Genomic DNA, 21,131 nt, shown 5'->3' with positions numbered 1-21,131 from the left:
TTTGTATTCTATGACCATATGGTATGTGTTTTGCCATTTTCTTTTTATCTTATTGGGACTGTTAGTATGATTCTCGCTTCTTATCAACCGATCTTATTGGGGTTTTTAGTATGATTCTTGTTTCTTACCGGTAAGAAATACATTTACATTCCTTTAATTTTATGTACTCTCTTTTTGTATCATTATTATGTTATTAATATTTATTGGTTGTATTCCTATTAGATGGAGAAATGAATTGCAACCATAGAATTCTAAATTTGAATGATCTACAACCTACCACAATTTCGTAGGTCAATACAGAGAATCTCGGTGTGTTCGTGTTTTTTAATGATCAAGCGTGAAAATAAATAAAAAATGGTTAGCTCAAAGTTTGTTTTCTATGACTGTGTTTTGCCTTTTTATCTATTGGGTTTTAAAGTTGATTTATCTAAAACCTGTTTGCACACTCATTGCTATAAAACACACAAACACAACACGCACTTCACATATATTCACACTATACACAATATAAATACCACGCTATACACACATTATACAAAAAATACACACACTACACACATACTAAACACCACGCTATACACACATTATACAAAAAATACACACACTACACACATACTAAACACACTATACACAAAATCACATACTATAAAAAATGCACACATTGCACACATTATAGATTTTTTTAAAAAAAATCTAAATAAATATAGATAAAATACACACCACTGCCACAACATGCTCACATAGCACATACTACACACAATACAATCAAATACACAAAGAACATAATGTAGATGCGCATATACACAAAATACATACAATGCACACGTGTATACACAAAATACAAGCACAACCACTGCACAAAAAATACACACATTATACACAAACTATACATGTTATACATAATACATACACTTTACACTCAAAATATATACAATACACACATTGCACACATTTTGCACACATTTTGCACACAATACACACAAAATATACACCGCACACATACACAAAGAACATACACACTACTTATGTTGCACACAATACACAAAAAATATGTACACTACGCTACACAAAATATATGCAAAAAATATATATACACTGCCACATACACTGCACACACAATACACATACTACATAAAAATGCGCAGTATATTCAAAATATATGCATTTAAAAAATGCACAAACACACACTACACACAACACACACTTCACATAAACCCACACAATACTTAAAAATACAAACATTGCGTGCACTACACATACACAATCCACAATATACACACAGTACACAAAATATCTACACTATACACAATATAAACACCGCGCTATACACACATACTAAACAAATTATACACAAAATCACAAACTATAGAAAAAAAAACACATTTAGCTGACTACATATACATAATACACATAGTACATAAATATCTACTCTATACACAATATAAACACCGCACTATACACACATTATACAAAAATACACACACTACACACATACTAAACATATTATACTCAAAATCATACACTATAAAAAAATACACACATTGCACACATTTTTCCTATACTAAACACAAAAAATATGTTGCACACAATACACAAAAAATATGTACACTACGCTACACACACTCAATACACAAAATATATGCAACAAATATATATACACCGCCACATACACTGCACACACAATACACATACTGCATAAAAATGCGCAGTATATTCAAAATATATGCATTGAAAAAATGCACAAACACACACTACACACAACACACACTTCACATAAACCCACACAATACTTAAAAAATACAAACATTGCGTGCACTACTTATGTTGACACACACTACACACATACTAAACATATTATACTCAAAATCATACACTATAAAAAAATACACACATTGCACACATTTTTCATATACTAAACACAAAAAATAACAAAATATAGATAAAATACACGCTACAGGCACAATATGCACCCATTGCACAAACTACACACAATATACACACACAAAGAACACACAATGCACCATGCGTATATACACAATGCATACAATACGCGCGTTTATACACAAAATACAAGCACTACAAACACCACACTCTGTACAGACTGTACACACACTACACCGAAAATGCACAGAACTATGCACAAACTACACACGTTATACATAATACATACACTTTTCACACAAAATACACGGTATACACATTCATACACAAAATATACACCCCGCACACACATACACAAAGAACACACTACAAACAATGCCCTGTATATTTAGAATACAAAAACTATGCACATTATACAAAAAATACACATTATTCACACTCCACAAACACTTCACACACTATATACTTTACATTACACACTCTCACTTTAAACATAAAATACACACTATACACACATAACATGCACACACATACATTGATACTATTCACTACAAATTTCACAAGCTGCACACACACTATACGAACACATACTACAAAAAGAAAACAAAATACACAGCTAGGAAAAATACATACTATACAAACTGCACATTATACAAACACATACACTATAAAAAGAAAACACAGCATACATATATAAGTAGGGAAATACACGTAAAACACATAATGCACATAATACACACATAATACACACATTATGCAAACACTATACACAAAAGGAACACGAGCACACATATACACAATACATACAATGCGCTACACACACTCAATACGCAAAATAAACGCACATACACAAACCATATATATTATATACACATTACTATACAAAAAATACACACTATACAAACACTTAATACAATATACATACACTGCACACACACATACACATAATACATACAACACAAAAATATACAACACACTGCTACTAAAAACATTTTTAAAAATTACACACTATATACTAACACATACACTATAAGAAAAAAAAACATAAAGTAAACAAAAAATACATTCGTAAGGGAAATACACACATGTAAGGAAATTACACAGTATTACACAATAAAAATATTACGCACATACTACACACACTACACTAAACACTTCACATATATATACACACACTATACTCAAAAACAAACATTGCGCTACATACAAAATATGCACATTACACAAAATATCTACACTACACAATATAAACACCACGCTATACACACATTATTATACAAAAAAGACACTACACATTCTAAACACACTATACACAAAATCACACAATATAAAAATAGCTCACACTGCACACATTATACATGCTAAACACAAAAAAAACATACAATAAAATACATACCACGGGCACTGTATGCACACATTGCACATACTACACAGAGTACACACTCTACACAAATACCCAAAATACACATAATGCGGATGCGTATACGCAAAATACATACAATTCACCCATGTGCATAGGCAAAATACAAGCACTACAAACACCACACACTATATACACACACTCCGTACATAGTGTACACACACTACATATTATACATAATACACTACACACAAAATGCATATAATGGGCAAAACACACATTACACACTCATACACAAAATATACACTGCACACACACATACACAAAGAACACACACTACTACATACTCTACTTACGTTGCACAGAATACACAAAAAATATATACACTACGCTACACACAATCAATACACAAAATAAATACAAATAATACACAAAACACAGTATCTTGCACACACATTGCTATAAAAAATACACTGTAGGCACTCTTCACACAAAAAACATACAAGTATATATACACACATAATACAAACAATCACATAATATACATACACTATACATACATTGCACACACACTACAAAATACATACTATATAAAAAATACACACACTGCACATACGCATACACAAAAGACACACATAAACACAGCACGTACACTACACGCTGCTACACACATTGTTACTATACACTACAAACTTCACACAAGCTGCATATACACTATACAAATTTGTATTTTAGTCATGTGTTTAGTAGATGAAAGCAGAATATACACAAAATATACAAACGTATGGAAAAATACATACAATACAAACTGCACACAATATACAAGCACATACACCGTAAAAATAAAACATAGTATACACAATATAATCAAATGTAGGGAAAATACAAGCACAACACACACATTATGCACATACTATACACAAATTACATGCATTACACAAACACTATAAACAAAATGTATACGCGCACAAATATACACAAAATGCGCACAAATATACACAAAATGCACACGCGCACACTACACCCAACACACACTTCACACGTACCCACACCTTACTCAAAATACAAACATTGCGCCCATGCACACATACACAAAAATATATGCACTGCAAAAAACACACATACAAAGACTACACACTACACACTTCACACATACATACACCACTCAAAATATAAAAAATGTTTTACCCATACACAAACACAAAATACAAACACCGCGCTATACACACTTTATACAAAAAAATACACACACCACACATATAATAAACACACTATACACAAAATCACAAACTATAAAAAATACACATTACACACATTATATACTATTAAAAAAACATTTCACATATTATGCACTTCAAGCTATACACAGTATACAAAAACATGCACTATAAAAACTAAACACAAAATACACACACGTTGCACACTATACGCACTCTGCACATACTAAACACAAAATATACACATTACACAAACACTATACACAATGTATACACACTCGCACACACATACACAAAACACATGCTTTGCAAAAACACATAAACACATACTACACACAACCCACACTTCACACATACACACACTATATTCAAAATACAAAAATTGCACTACACAAAAATACACACAGGACACAAAATATCTACACTAATACACAAAATACAAGCACCGCGACAAAATGTACATAGTACATACGTTATACACAAAATATATACATTATATACAAAATACACACATTCTACACACAATGCCCACAATATACACAAAATACAAACATATAATCAAAACACACAATCTACACACACGGTACTCAAAATGAAAACATCACAATATACTATGCACAATAAATACATTACACATAATACATACATTTTGTGTAATGCACGTGCATTGCAAACACACATACACACCAATACACACATACACAAAATGCACACTACACACATATACACAAAAGAAAATACAAACAATATATAAAACACACAATACACAACACATGTCACACACACTATACACAAAATACAAGCATTACACACGCACACTACACACAAGCACTTCGCTAAACACGCACTATACAAAAAATATACACATTACACACAATATACACATAATAAACACACTAAACCCTAAACCCATACTACACACACTACACAAAATTAACAAAGTATACACAAAATTAACATTACGCACACTCTACACGCAATATACACACTGCACATAGTCATGCATCGCAGTACGCTCACTACACATACACACAAAGTATTCACAGTGCAGATATACATACACAAAATACATTGCACATATACATACACATAATACATGCAATACAAACCCACACGTCACGCAATATACACTTTACACACCACATACAAAATACACAACACACTGCGCGCACACATACATAAAATACATACACTACAAACACACATATACTCATTGCACGCAAAATCACAAAGTACACAAAGTTCGTACACTAAACGCAAAACACACACAATGCGCACACAACACTACACTCCAAAATGAATCTAAACATTTCCCTTTATGTGATGGACAATAAAATGTGAGGCAAGATAAAACACTCCTTTGTCTGGATAGAAAATTAGGTGGTGGGGGTTAGCTACTTCTTTTCTCATCTTGTCTCCTAAAAAGTTAGCTCCTCCATAACTCCTACAAAACAAACACAAAAACAAAACAAAATAAACTATATAAATCAGCTGATGAATAAAAATAAAGACATGAAGTACAAAATAAGTAAATAAATACTTAAAAGTGCATATTCAGAAGTACCAACTTAAATATGGGATAGCAAGTTATCGATGTTCACCACATAGCAAATATCAAGAGACCATAGAAAATATAAGAAATGTACTTGGTCTTGTTCACTACATAGAAATATAAGAAATGTACTTGGTCTTGTTCACTACATAGAAAATATAAGAAATGTACTTGGTCATTTTCAATATTATTAAAATCATAATGAGTTAGGTGTTTTAAATTCGGGAATCTTATCTCCAACCCTTGAGAGAAACTAAGTATACACTAATAACCCATAAAAAAGTGTTTCTTATGACAATCAATAGAGAAAAAACCATTGAAACACACACAAATATGACAAATTACAACCACAAAAAGAAGAATGCGCGCAAACACCCACACCTCAAAACTATTATAAATATTACCCTAAATGTGAAGAATAAGAAAATGTAAAGGGAGATAGTATACTTAAATTTTTGCGTAGAAAGCAAATAAGGGGTGGTGCTAGGATCACACCCCTGTACCGGAACTGAGAACCGGCGCAACTCTGGGGTAAGTCCCTACAAAAGTGTGTGCTCAAAGTGTACTAGCATAAAAATCCTAAGAGTATTGGATACAAAAATAACACCTCACTGTTGAAAAGGGGACATCTCAAGAAATTGATCAACACTGAAGTAGAGCTCACAACACGTGATCGAGTTCTGCTACGCAGCCTTACACTCAACCTGGAATGAACGACAACAAAAATTAGACGAGCAATACAAGCAAACTCAAGTTTGCAATCCAAAACAAATATGGTCCCTGGATAGATAATCTAAATGTCGTAGACAAACAAGAATGCATGAATAATATTTAAATTTTCTAGTGTATTACAAGATTTCCAGCGCGGTTATCAATCGAGGAAGATGTGTGCATCAGTGGATGGATTCCATTCATTGGTGTCAACTCAGTTTGTGATTCTTGCAAATCCGTATGGTATTTCTAATTAAAACCAATTAGTTTGGTTGATGCTAACAAGTTTTTATTCGCCTCTCTTGTTTTATTTTAATAGTTATTATGGAAATCAAGACAAATTGATAGACAAGAGATTATCACTAGCCACCAGCTGAAATGACTGCTCTAGAAGATCACTTGCTATGGCCCAGCCCAGCCCTTAAGTGACTTTCCGAGTTGGCTAAATATTGAACCACGTAAAGGTTCCTTGATGTGATGTAAAGGCATTTTCAATCAGCAATCAAAATATATAAAGTAGTGTTCTGACAATTCACAAGATCATTAACATTTATAACACAAGAAAGTAATAAAGCAAAGGTTATCTATACCTACAGGTTATATTAGCAAGACTTCCTGTCAACCTTGCTACTACAAATGGGCTGTATTTTGTATAAGTTTCTCATCCGGCTCTGTGGCATAGACCTGCCAGTTAAAAACACATAACTTCTTTAGCATTCGCATTGTTATATACACTAAGGAAAAAAGGGTCCTTCAGAATCAACACATCAGAGATAGAGTAATCAAATTATTTACAACCACATAATCAAGCATGCACACAAACACCCTCACCCCAAATCTTAATCTTAACATTGCCATTTATGTGAAGGGAAAAAATGTGAGGGGAAACAAAATACTCCCTTGTTTGCATGGGAAGTTAGGTGATGGGCATTAGGTATTTCTTCTCTCATCCTACAAAATAAACAGAAACAAACAAATTCAATTATATAAATCAGCTGGTGAATAAAAATAAAGAAATGAAGCACAACATATGTAATAAATACATAAATTGCATATTCAAAAGTATCAACTTAAATACAACCTAATATGATGGACAGCAAATTCTTGATTAAGAATCCGACTGAGTTTGTAACCTTTTCAGCAGCTGCTATTCGGTTTGTGCTTCATAATCTAAAGCAGGCACACATATGCCTAAACATATAAAAATGAGATTGTATCATCAAAATAACTCATTCTAATATCAAGGTTTGTCCCAAGATGCTCGGAAGACAGAATTGCATTAGTAGGATGTGCAGCATTTCCAGGTTCCTGCATTTACAAATTATGCAGGTAAAAAAGTGCACAAGCAAACAATGGCATATATATAACATAATGTTCTCACTTTTGCATAACTGGAAGGTTCCATCAGTTGCTAGCTAAAGCAGGAGGGAATGAAGGAATGATGTCGTTTACAAGAGTTTGTGGACCATTGCCAATTGAAATATGAGATGAGCGAACTGAAAAATAATCACCAGAATTTTGCTAATTTGATTCCTTTTAGTTTTTGTTGGTCGGAGGGTTTACTCATTGAAAAACAACAATTAATAATTAACATTTAATCAATAATATAAAAATCAAAAGATGCCATAAACTAAACAAACCTTGTAGGATTCTGGGATCCAATTGGTTCTATCTCGTCAGAGTCGATTTCCGGTGTATGAGGCATATCACCAATTCCAGTGCTAACAAGGCCAGATGAGTAAATGCTAGCACTCATTTGGTCAGAAGTAGAGATGCAAATTGCCTGGATAATCCACCTCCTGAAGAAGCCGAGGGGCGAACTGGAAATGCATTTGAGCTCTGGGTTGATCGATTATGCCGTGAAAAAAGAGCAATATGCAGCAAAGAAAATGACAAAATGAAATGAGATACCAATAAAGATCACAAAGATGAACTAGATAATAAATATTAGAATTTGTCAAAGAATCACCTCATAAACCCGTTGTGAATGTGACACATGCCCTGGCTCTGGATAAAGGGCTCCCGTTTGAAAGTAATCGATCTATTTCCCCATTAAATGGTTTGGACTGCATGTAAACAAGGTTAAAATGCAATAAGGAAAAAATACAAACAATATCAATTCCAAACCCATACACAATGGACTAAATTAACACAAGACTTTACCAAAAATTTTCTCAGCTATTTGCTGGTATTATTGCTTTAATAAGTAAATCTCATTCAATACTGAAATAGTGCTCTCAACAAAGGACCGAGTTCTGCTTGCAGCGCAGCCTTGCACTCAACCTGCAATGAACAGCAGCAGAAGTTAGATGAGCAGTACGAGCAAACTCAAGTTTGCAATCAAAAGCAAATTTGGTCCCTCGATAGCTGATCTAACTGTCATAGACAAATACAAATGATGGAATAATATTTAAAACTTTGTGTGTATCACAACATATCCAGAGCGGCTATCAATCGAGGAAGATGTGTGTCAATGGATGGATTCCATTCATCGGTGTCATCGCCGCCTGTGATTCCTGCAAAGTCGTATGGTACTTCTAATTAAAACCAATTAGTTTGGTTGATGCTAACAAGTCTTTTATTCGCATCTCTTTTATTTTAATAAAATTATGGAAATAAAGGCACATGAAAGGAGATTACCATTAGTCACCAGCTAAAATGACTGCTCTTGAAGATCATTTGCTATGGCCAAGCCATGAAGTGACCTTCTGAGTTGGCTTGATACTGGACCACGTAAAGGTTCCTAAATGTGATGTACAGGCCTTTTTCAATCAGCATACAAGGTATATAAAGTGGTGTTCAGACAATTCACAAGATCATTAACATTTATTAGACAAGAGAGTAATAAAGCAAAGGTTATCTATACCTAATAAGTTACATTAGCAAGACTTCCTGCCAACCTTGCTACCATCAAATCTGTTGCATTTCGCATAAGTTTCTCATCAGGCTCCATGGCATGGCATAATCCTGCCATTTAAAAACACATAACTTCTTTAGTATTCGCATTGTTATATACACTATTGAAAAAAGGGTCCTTCAGAATCAACACATCGGAGATAGAGTAATCAAATTATTTACAACCACATAATCAAGCATGCACACAAACACCCTCACCCCAAATCTTAACTTAACGTTGCCCTGTTATGTGAAGGAAAAAAAATGTGAGGGGAAACAAAATACTCCCTTGTTTGCGTGGGAAGTTAGGTGATGGGGGTTAGGCATATCTTCTCTTATCTTGCCTCCTTTAGAAGTTAGCTCCTCCTTAACTCCTACAAAACAAACACAGAAACAAACCAAGTCAACCATATAAATCAGCTGGTGAATAAAAATAAAGAAATGAAGCACAACATATGTAACAAATACATAAAGTGCATATTCAAAAGTATCAACTTAAATACAACCTAATACGTTGGACACCAAGTTCCAGACAAGGAATCCAACAGAAAGAGCTATTCATGCTTGTGCTTCATTATCTAACGCATGCACACACATGTAGAAATATATATAAATGAGATTGTATCATCAAAACAACTCATTCCAATATCAAGGAAAAAACATATCAATCTAAACAACATAATAAATATATTTAGCACATTAATTTTACATACCATGTAGGATTGACATCATTCCCACTTCTAGACCGAGCCCAGCTTATGAAATTATATAGTCATCATCAGAAATATTATCCTGAGAATCAGTGCATATTTTGAGCAACTCAAGAACAATCTGCTAAAGCTTGGTTCTTTGCAAACAGTTATAGAAGCAGTAATTTACCTACATAGGAATCAAATGTCCATGATGCAAAGCAATGCAGCTTTAGACAAGTAATTAGCTCATTAAATAACATTCATACCTTGTTGGATGTGGATTCTACAATTGAAGTCTAGGTAAAACCATGATCAAATTAAGAGTTGGAAAATCAGTAAAAGTTTTATGCTCAAACCACCATGTCTTAAAAAAGGAAAACAACATAATAAGTTGACATCAACATATTGGAGGATAGCAGTTACCAACTAAGATAATAGTAAAATAAACTTATAGCTACAGTTCGTAATTTTGTACTCCCTCCGTCCAACAATAAGCGAGGCAATTTTTTGGGCACGAGATTTAAGGAATTGATATATTAAGAGTTAAGGCGCATAGTATATATACCTTCTATGAGATAGTATGGTACATACGCAATGCATCACCAAAGGTTATAAATGGCTCAGAGACATTTGTCTCGGGATGCTCGGAAGACAGTTGCATTAGTGGATGTGTAGCATTTCTAGGTTCCTGCATTAATAAAGTGCATAGGTAAAAATGTGCACAAGCAAATAATGGCTAATATATAAACAGAATGTACTCACTTTAGCATAATTGGAAGGTTCCATTAGTAGCTGGCCCAAGCAAGAAGGAATGAAGGAATTATGTCATTTTCAAGAGTTTGTGGACCATCGCTAATTGCAATGTGAGATGAAGGAACTAAAAACGATCACCATAATTTTACTAATTTTACTCACTTTTGTTTTTGTTGCACGCAGGGTTTAGTCACAGGAAAACAACAACTAATAATTAATAAATGGTATAAAAATCAAAAGAAACCATAAACTAAACAAACCTTGTAGGAATCTGGGATTCAACAGGATCCATCTCGTCAGAGCAAATTTCAGGTGTGTGGGGAATAGCACCAATTCCAGTGCCAACACTCATTCGGTCAGAAGTAGAGATGCAAATTTCCAGGAAAGTCCACCTACTAATGAAGCGGAGGGGCAAACTGGAAATGCATTTGAGCTCTGGATGGATTGATTCTTGCCTAGAAAATGAGCAAACTCATGCGAACAAATTGAAAATATGAAATGAGACATAAATAAAGATCACAAAGATGAAAATAGATAATATATATCTGACCACCTAAATCAACTTAGATGTCCTAGAATTTGTCAGAGAATCACCTCATAAACTCCGTTTTGTGAATGCGACAGGTGGCCTAGCTTAGGACAAAAGGTTCACTTGACCTTGCATATAAATGCTAGCATAAAAAAAAGTGGCACAACACTGTCTCTATGCTTTCTCCTAATAGAAAGTTGTTGATCTATTTCCCCATCACTGGTTTGGAGTGCATATAGACAAGGTTAAAAAAAGGCAACAAGGACAAAATACAAACAATATGAATTCCAAACCCATACTCAATAGACTAAATTAACACAAGCCTTTACCAAAGTTTTTATATCAGTTATTTGCTAGTATTATTGCTTTAAAAAGTAAATCCCATTCAATGGAAAAAACATCAACAAATCCACGTTCACCACACTCCATAGAGAAAATTTCAAACGACCATTGAAAATATATGTACATGGTCTTGTTCAGCAGCATGTCTTGTTCAGCATCACAAATTCATTTTCACATATTAAAATATTAATAAGTAAGGTGTTTTAAATTAGGAATCTTAGTTCTCCAACCCTTGAGAGAAACTAAGTCTACACTAATAAACCATTAAAAAGTGTTTCTGGTGACAATTAATAGAGAGAAAACCTTACATATACACACAAATAGGATAAATTACAACCCCAAAAAGAAGAATGCATGCAAACACCCACACCTCAAAACTATTCTAAACATTACCCTCAATGTGAAGGATAAGAAAATGTAAAAAGGATAGAATACATACTTGTTTGAGTAGAAAGCAAGTAAGGGGTGATGCCAGATCACACCCCTATACCGGAAGTGAGAATTAGGACAACTCTGGGTTAGTTCCTGCAAAAGTTTGTGCTCAAAGTGTACTAGCATAAAAATCCTACGAGTAGTGGTTACAGCTATAACACCTCACTATTGAAGATCAGAGGACATCTCTATAACTTATCAACACTGAAGTAGCGCTCTCAACACGGGACTGAGTTCTCCTTGCTACGCAGCCTTACACTCAACCTGGAATGAACAGCAGCAGAATTTAGATGAGCAGTACGAACAAACTCAAGTTTGCAATCTAAATCAAATTTGGTCCCTCGATAGCTGATCAAATTGCCGTAGACAAACACAAATGCTGGAATAATATTTAAAATTTTGAGTGTACCACAACATTTCTAGAGCGGTTATCAATCGAGGAAGATGTGTATCAGTGGATGGATTCCATTCATCGGTGTCAACTCCGTTTGTGATTCCTGCAAAGCCATATGGTATTTCTAATTAAAACCAAATAGTTTGGTTGATGCTAACAAGTCTTTATTCGTCTCTCTTGTTATATTTTAATAGTTATTATAGAAATCAAGACACATTGATGGAGATTATCATTAGTCACCTGCTGAAATGACAGCTCTAGAAGACGACTTGCATAGCCAAGCCCCTGAAGTGACCTTCTGAGTTGGCTTAATATAGAACCACGTAAAGGTTCTTAAATGTGACGTAAAGGTCTTTTCAATCAGCACGCAAGGTATATAAAGTGGTGTTCTGACAATTCACAAGATCATTGACATTTATAACACAAGAAAGTAATAAAGCAAAGGTTATCTATACCTACAAGTTACATTAGCAACACTTCTTGTCAACCTTGCTACCATCAAATGTGTTGCGTTTCGTATAAGTTTCTCATCAGGCTCCGTGGCATAGCCATGCCATTTAAAAACACATAACTTCGTTAGTATTTTCGCATTGTTACAAACACTACTGAAAGGACCCTTCAGAATCAACAAATCGGAGTGAAAGTAATCAAATTATTTACAACCACATAATCAAGCATGTGCACAAACACACTCGCCCTATATCTTAATCTTAACATTGCCCTTTATGTGAAGGACAGGATGTGAGGGGAAACAAAATAATCCCTTGTTTGCGTGGGAAGTTAGGTGATGGTGGTTAGGCATTTCTTCTCTCATCTTGCCTCCTTTACAAGTTAGCTCCTCCTTAACTCCTACAAAACAAACACAGAAACAAACAAAATAAATTATAATATAAATTAGCTGGTAAATAAAAAATAAAGAAATTAAGCACAACATATGTAACAAATACTTAAAGTGCATATTCAAAAGTATCAACTTAAATACAAACTACTATACTGGACAGCAAGTTCTAGATAAAGAATCAATTTGTAACCTTTTCGGCAGCTACTATTCGGACTTGTGCTTCATAATCTAAAGCAGGGACACATATGATTAAACATATAGAAATGAGATTGTATCATCAAAATAACTCATTCTAATATCTAGGTTTATCCCAGGATGCTCGAAAGACAGAATTGCATTAGTAGGATGTGCAGCATTTCCAGGTTCCTACATTTATAAATTCCACAGGTAAAAAAGTGCACAAGCAAACAATGGCATATATATAACAGAATGTGCTCACTTTGCATAACTAGAAGGTTCCATCAGTAGCTAGCCAAAGCAGGAGGGGATGAAGGAATGATGTTGTTTACAGGAGTTTGTGGACCATAAAGGCTAGTATAATAAAAGTGGCACAACACTGTCTCTGTGCTTTCTGCTAAGAGAAAGTAGTTGATCAATTTTCCCATAAATGGTTTGGACTGCATGTAAACAAGGTTAAAATGCAACAAGGACAAAGTACAAACAATATTAATTCCAAGCCCTCACACGATGGACTAAATTAACACAAGAATTTACCAAAAATTTTATCAGCTATCTGCTAGTATTTTAAGAAATTCACTTGGTCTTGTACAGCAGCAGCACAAATTCTTTTTCACATATCATTAAAATATTAAAAAATTAGGTGTTTTAAATTAGGGAATCTTAGTTCTCCAGAAGTTAGTAAGCAACCCTTGAGAGAAACTAAGTCTATACTAATAACCCATAAAAAGTGTCAGGTGACAATCAATAGAGAGAAAACCATGCATGCACGCACAATCAGGATAAATTACAAGCACAAAAAGAAGAATGCGCGCAAAACACCCACACCTCAAAACTATAATACTCACTGGTTTGCGTAGAAAGCAAGTAAGGGGGGGGGAGCCAGGATCACACCCCTATACTGGAAGCGAGAACCTAGACAACTCCGGGGTTAGTCCCTAGATATGTGTGAGCTCAAAGTGTACTAGGGGAAAAATCCTACGAGCTATAACATCTCACTGCTGAAGAAAAGTGGACATCTCTGAAACTTGATCAACACTGAAGTAGCGATCTCAAAAAAGGACCGAGTTCTGCTTATAGCGCAGCACAGCAGCAGAATTAAGATGAGCAAGCAGTGCAAGCAAACTCAAGTTTGCAATCTATAGAAAATTTGGTACCGCGATAGTTGATCAAACTGTCGTAGACTAACACAACTGCTGGGTTAATCACAACATTTCCAGAGCAGTTATCAATCTAGGAAATGTGTATCAGTGGATAGATTCCATTCATTGGTGTCAACTCTGTTTGTGTTTCCTGCAAGGTCACATGTTATTTCTAATTAAAACCAATTAGTTTCGTTGATGCAAACAAGTCTTTATTACCTCACTTCTTTTATCTTAATGGTTATTATGGAAATCAAGCCATTGATGCAAAGGATATTATCATTAGTTACCAGCTGAAATGACTGCTCTAGAAGATCACTTGCTACGGCCAAGCCCTGAAGTGACCTTCTGAGCTCGCTTGATACTAAACCAAGTAAAGGTTCCTAAATGTGATGCAAGGGCCTCTTCAATCAACACACAAGGTATATAAAGTGATGTTTTGACAAATTCACAAGATCATTAACAATTAACACAAGAAAGTAATATAGCAAAGGTTATCTATACCTTAATGCTACCATGAAATGTGCTGCATTTAGTATAAGTTTCTCATCAGGCTCCATGGCATAGTCCTGCCATTTAAAAGCACATAACTTCTTTAATATTTACAATGTTATACACACTACAGAAAAAAGGACCCTTCAGAATCAACGAATCAGAAAGAGTAATCAAATTATTTCCTGCAGGAAAATTGTTTCTAAAATCAAGCAATGTAAGAAACTTCTCCAATATGTATGTCCAATCATTGATTTGATTTTCCTACATGAGCTTATATGATTTCTGGAGTCACCCAGCCATAGAAGTAGCAATAAGCTGGCATCGCAGAAATATTAAAATCTTGAGATAGATCAGCGGAAGTGGAGAGTTAATGTAATAAATAGAGATAGTCTTTAGTTTTCTTGGAAGTGTTTGCATATGACATCTCTGCTATGATAGCATAAATCATTAGTTACCATTTCATACAAAGAAATTGACTTCAAAATTCTGAACCAGCTACTTGATGCTTAAATCAATCCAACACCATACATAAGAAAAAGAAATCATAACCTAAGAGGCACAACATGTCACAGTATATAGTACATGAAATTTTGGCTATACATCATGACAAATCCAACAACAAAATCAGACTATGGATTCAATAATTTCATGCCCAGATTCATACCAGAAAAAAACATTGAACTATTTTGAACACAAAAAATAGTTTCGGTATATTAATTTAGAACAATCAGTAAATAAGATCTAACTAAAATGTACTGCTTCCTTTCAGGGTACTTAAAAAAAAATTGTATTCCTCAAAAGATTAGAAAACGTATAGTCGTATATAGACTGTTCCCTATTTAAAAAATGACCACATCCCTTCAGAGAATTAAGCATTTTACTAACAAAATGCTAGAAGCAATCTCCGTCATAGCTAGCATCAGTATTTGGCCATAAAATTCAACACAGAGAACTTTGAAATACTGATCTCTTACAAGCAAGAATATTCCAGTGACGTGTTCATTTAAAATAGTGGGACAGGCTTCCAACAAGGTATTCAAAAGTGATGAAAATGTCGCAATATTACCTTTAAAATAGTGAGACAAGCTTCCAAAAAGATATTCAAAAGTGAACCCAAAGGTTGAATGTGACTAGGAGAGAGGTCCTGAACATCCTTCAGAAACTTGATCTATTCCTGGAGGCATGCACATAAACCACGGCATGAAATTACCATTATAACAGATACAAGATGGCACTGCCAGATGCAAATTCTAAAATTAGTCTTGGCAAATAATATCTCACAGAATGATTTCTTTACACAACAACAGACATTAACTTGCTTTTCTTTGTGTCCTTGGGATCTTAATAGGGAGGGATTTTTAAAAAGAGAAAACACTAACTTCATAGAAAGCATCTTTACTTGACACTAATTGACTGCTCATCCAACTTCCAAGGCCCATGATTTCTTTTTTAGATGCAAGTAGAGCAAACCGAATGCCAAAGTAAAAAGAAACATATCTAGGAAGTACTTGGGAAAGAGTCCATGAAAACAATTTAATAGATATATTAAGATGCCAAGATTTGACAATCAATGGGGTTTATATATCAAAGAAAAGAAATACTAATATAGCACATTTATGTACACGACATATGACACAAAAAAATAGGATAATAAGTATATATTAATTATATAGATGCAAGGTAGCAAGAAGTGAATTAGAAAAAGTAGGAAATCACCAGGCACAGTATAATACCCAAAAATATATGTGATAGATTTATACAGCTGCAAAAGGCAGCAAATATTGAATCAAATAAGTAGAAAAATATATTCGCTACAACCAACAAGAAGAAGATTAAGCAAAGCAGGCTCACCCTTTCCCCGGCTTCTTCTAAGTTAAGAACTAAGTCTCCCCCTGCCGCCACACGACTTGCCCCCACCAGGCCGCGGCCCCTAGATCTTGCTCGTCCACCAGTGCGGCGCGTTTTTAACAGCGCTAATATAAATAAGCATAAAGGTAAAAATTGGTTCCCAAAATAAATTCGAGTCTATTTATGCAATAGGCAGTTTCATGAAAGCACCTGAAGAAGTGATCTCCACATAGTTGGGCCTCGGCCTTCAGATTGACTAAAAATTATAGTCTATTTTTGCACGAGGAACTAACACGGAAAGCACCTTAGTTGCACAAGAGATGACATTTGCAAGAGTGAATCTGAATGCTTAGAGAGGCCTTCAGATCAACTAAGAGTAACACGAGAATATGTTGAATTATCTCAGTCACCTCAAATGCAATAGGATTGGCACACAACACTTTAATCTGACTCAAACAAAAATTCTTTCCTGCATACAGACAAGAAAATGGTAACAGATTTAGTGGAACATATAGAAAGAATCCAAGGAAATAAAAATAATATATTGTTGTATGTATTCCACTTTCTACAACTAAACAAAAAGTATATCTAAATGTGTGTACAAGGAAGAGAATAGCTAACCACACATACTAGTATCGTGATCTTCATATTTAGACAAAGCAAGACCAACTCCAATTTTATCAGGTACCGACAAGTGTAGAGCATCAGACAGATTTTGCAATAGTTCTTCATTGATGGCTTTAGTATGAACTGAGAGACACTTGATATCGGAGTGGTCAAAATTGGCTTCGAGCAGTAATACGCTACCCCCCATTCCATTGTATACTGTCCGAGGAACAAGTTAGAAAAGTACCCACTCACATCAAACACCCCCAAAACTTAAGTCTTGCTAGCCCTCGAGCAAGTAACACAATAAATCATACTCACAAGATATATTAGATAATCCTCTGCCTCAAGTCACGCCAAACCATATGAATCAGTAGGGAAATTAGGCCGACCCCGAATTCACTCGCGGGTAAAACTTTAGAACAAGAATTGTACACGAACTAATTCCCTAAGAACTAGGCATCCCATGCTTCAATCTAAGTTCATGTTGTGTCTTGGGAGTCTCAAACCATCGTCACTAATTCATAAAGAGAAGTTCTTCTGACTATCTTTATTTTATGCACTTAAGATCTTTCTCCCAAAATCAAGCAAAATTCATTGCTCACAAGTCAATATGATGCACAAATCAAAAGGTCTTATTCATTGGGATGTAACGGGGCTTTTGGTAAAGGTGGGATAATATTTGGTTAAGTAGCTTACCACCATTCTTAAAATACTAGCACATTCATCACAACTCCTTTCACATCTCACTCACTGCGTACAAATTTCTTACAGCTCAACACCCCAAACATGAGATTTTTCGACCATCTGTCAACTTATTCTTTTGAGCATTCTTTTATCATTTCTATTTTTCGCTCAATATTTTTTTTCGAGCCTTGGCTTTTTTTAACTCAAGAAAGGCTGCCTTTTTATTTTATTTTTTTCTAGCCTTGGCTTTTTTAAACATGAAAGGCTGCCTTTTTTTTCTAGCCTTGGCTTTTTTTACTTATGAAAGGCTGCCTTTTTATTTTTTTCTAGCCTTGGCTGTTTTTACTTATGAAAGGCTGCCATTTTTTTTAGCCATGGCTTTTTTTTACTCTTGAAAGGCTGCCTTTTTATTCTATTTTCGTTTGAAGGGACATTTTTCACTCACTTTGTATCTCAGTAATACCACCTAATGAATGGACCAGAACCTCCATCTTTTTCTTGCCACCATAATACCCTCCCAAGAATGTGCTAGCACTTTAATGTTAGTGACTAGGGAAGAAAATATAGGCCAACAAATGGATATAATAAGTAAGCTGATATAAGGACTTCAAAATTTTCAACAAAGAAATTAGTCTTTTGGGGCTCAAACTGGCTCACTAGGGGTTTATGCAAGGTCAGGTATGTGATAATTTGGATATGAGGCCTTTATTCCTATTGCCTAAATCATTTTTATGCACCAATATCAACAAGATTGCAACTCATAAAGCTCTCATTCAGTCGATCGGCCCTATGGCTTTTTCAATTAATTTTTCAAAATCGGAATAGTTCTCTCTCCTTAGCTCAAGAAATCGGGCAACAAAGAACACTGTTATCACTTATTTGAAGCATGGGAAACCTAGGACTCCAGAAGTTAGTAAGCAACAACTAATAACCTCCTCAACTCCTACACAACAAACACAAAACAAACAAAATCAATTATATAAATCAGCTGATAAATAAAAATAATGAAATGAAGCACAACATACGTAACAAATACTTAAAGTGCATATTCAAAAGCATCCACTTAAATACAACCTAATATGTTGGACAGCAAATTCTAGCTAAAGAATCCGATAGAATTTGCAACCTTTTCGGCAGCTGCTATTCATGCTTGTGCTTCATTATCTAACGCATGCACACAAATGTAGAAAAATATGAAAATGAGGTTTTATCATCAAAACAACTCTTTCTAATATCAAGGAAAAACATAAAATCTTAACAAAATTATAAATACATTATGCACATTAATTTTGCATACAATGTAGGATTGACATCATTCCCACATCTAAAGTAAGGCCAGCATGTGAAATCATACAGTGCATCATTGGAGAATTAGTGCGTACTTCGAGCAAATCAAGAACAATATGCTTAAGCTCGGTTCTTTGCAAACAGTTATATAAGTAGTAATTCACTACATAGGAATCTAATGTCCATGATGAAAAATAATGCAGCTTTAGACAAGTAATTAGCTTATTACCTAACACTCATACCATGTTGGATGTGGATTCTTCAATTGAAGTCTAAATCAGTGAGGCTTCCAGGAAGTTCAAAAACAAGAGAGGGTTATTTTAGTAATTTCAAGTAGAAGAGGGGACCTTGTTGTGTTCATAGGTCAAACTCAACCTTTCTAATTCCTAAAATCAACTCTAAATTCACAATTTAACAACAGTAAATTTGGTGATGCTAATATTGATTCAGCAGACCTCAACCTACTCGCAATAATCTAAGCAAAAACATTATCAATCCTTTCAAAACACAAACCCCAAAAAATGATGAACAAATTTATATAAAGACAAAAAGAAAATACAAATTGATTACCTGAAGACGGCGATGGCTGTTGAGAGGAACGGCGGCGGAGGTTTAGTGAGAGGCTTCTAGGTGCGGGTTGACTCTCCATCTCCTCAATTACTCATTCGAGGCAGCACCAACAGATCCCTGTGCGAGTTTTCATTGCATCCATCCGCCGATTTATACGCCGTTCAATTTTTACAGAGGAGGGAGGAAAGGGGAGGAAGAGAGAGATTGCAGAGAAAAGTGAGAGGGCGTGAAATGGAAAGGACCTGCAAAATATTCAAAATATAGAAACGGTATAATCATTAATATTCAAAATGTATTACTATTACATTCGTAGACAGTCATGTATAAATTCGTATACAGTCATGTATTAATATTGAAAATTTATTACTACTCCAAAATTGTTAAATTCGTATATCTTAATACTACAATGAATCATTTTTAGTTTTGATATATTAAAGAGAGAGAATGGTGAGGGTGAAAGTGTTACAAGAGAATGAAATACTTTGTATTGTAACTATCGTAATGGATAATGGCCTGTAGAATTTTTACATTACTTGCATCATTGTTCAATGATAAGCGTGTGTAGGTAATTAGTACATCATGTTTGAAAGAAATCATGCAATTAAGGTGATTGATTCCAAATTGATTGCATACCATAACTAGAATAGGATCTCCAATGATCTCGTTTACCATATGTAGAATTTCTCATGCCTATAAAGAATGTAACCCTAGCACGCATTG

At 34.5% G+C, this 21,131-nt stretch overlaps 1 long non-coding RNA gene across 27 annotated transcripts; it reads right to left on the bottom strand.

Annotated features, from left to right (window-relative positions):
• Nucleotides 1–5,646: 5,646 nt before the first annotated feature.
• Nucleotides 5,647–20,757, bottom strand: LOC121779300. 27 transcript variants are annotated; one of them, XR_006045753.1, is made up of 27 exons: nt 20,412–20,755; nt 18,189–19,497; nt 17,892–18,086; nt 17,472–17,730; nt 17,265–17,386; nt 16,480–16,587; nt 15,423–15,487; nt 14,934–15,069; nt 14,759–14,846; nt 14,625–14,691; nt 14,039–14,170; nt 12,999–13,607; nt 12,774–12,861; nt 11,322–12,628; nt 11,071–11,100; nt 10,874–10,996; nt 10,330–10,408; nt 9,588–9,990; nt 9,362–9,464; nt 8,885–9,237; nt 8,691–8,787; nt 8,362–8,560; nt 8,103–8,217; nt 7,803–8,029; nt 7,312–7,672; nt 6,618–6,714; nt 5,647–5,902 (listed from the first exon to the last, which is right to left on the bottom strand). It is a non-coding gene; the product is annotated as an uncharacterized LOC121779300 (long non-coding RNA). The 27 variants fall into 27 exon arrangements; XR_006045755.1 differs by having other exon boundaries at nt 11,322–11,516; nt 12,372–12,457; nt 12,526–12,628; nt 14,625–15,069; nt 20,412–20,753; XR_006045746.1 differs by adding an exon at nt 13,790–13,965 and having other exon boundaries at nt 14,625–15,069; nt 20,412–20,757.
• Between the last annotated feature and the right edge of the window lie 374 nt (nt 20,758–21,131).

The sequence above is a fragment of the Salvia splendens genome, chromosome 19, assembly GCF_004379255.2.
Source record: "Salvia splendens isolate huo1 chromosome 19, SspV2, whole genome shotgun sequence".
Classification (NCBI taxonomy): Eukaryota; Viridiplantae; Streptophyta; class Magnoliopsida; order Lamiales; family Lamiaceae; genus Salvia; species Salvia splendens.
Note: the sequence above shows the minus strand (reverse complement) of the source record. Positions and strands in the feature narration are given on the sequence as shown.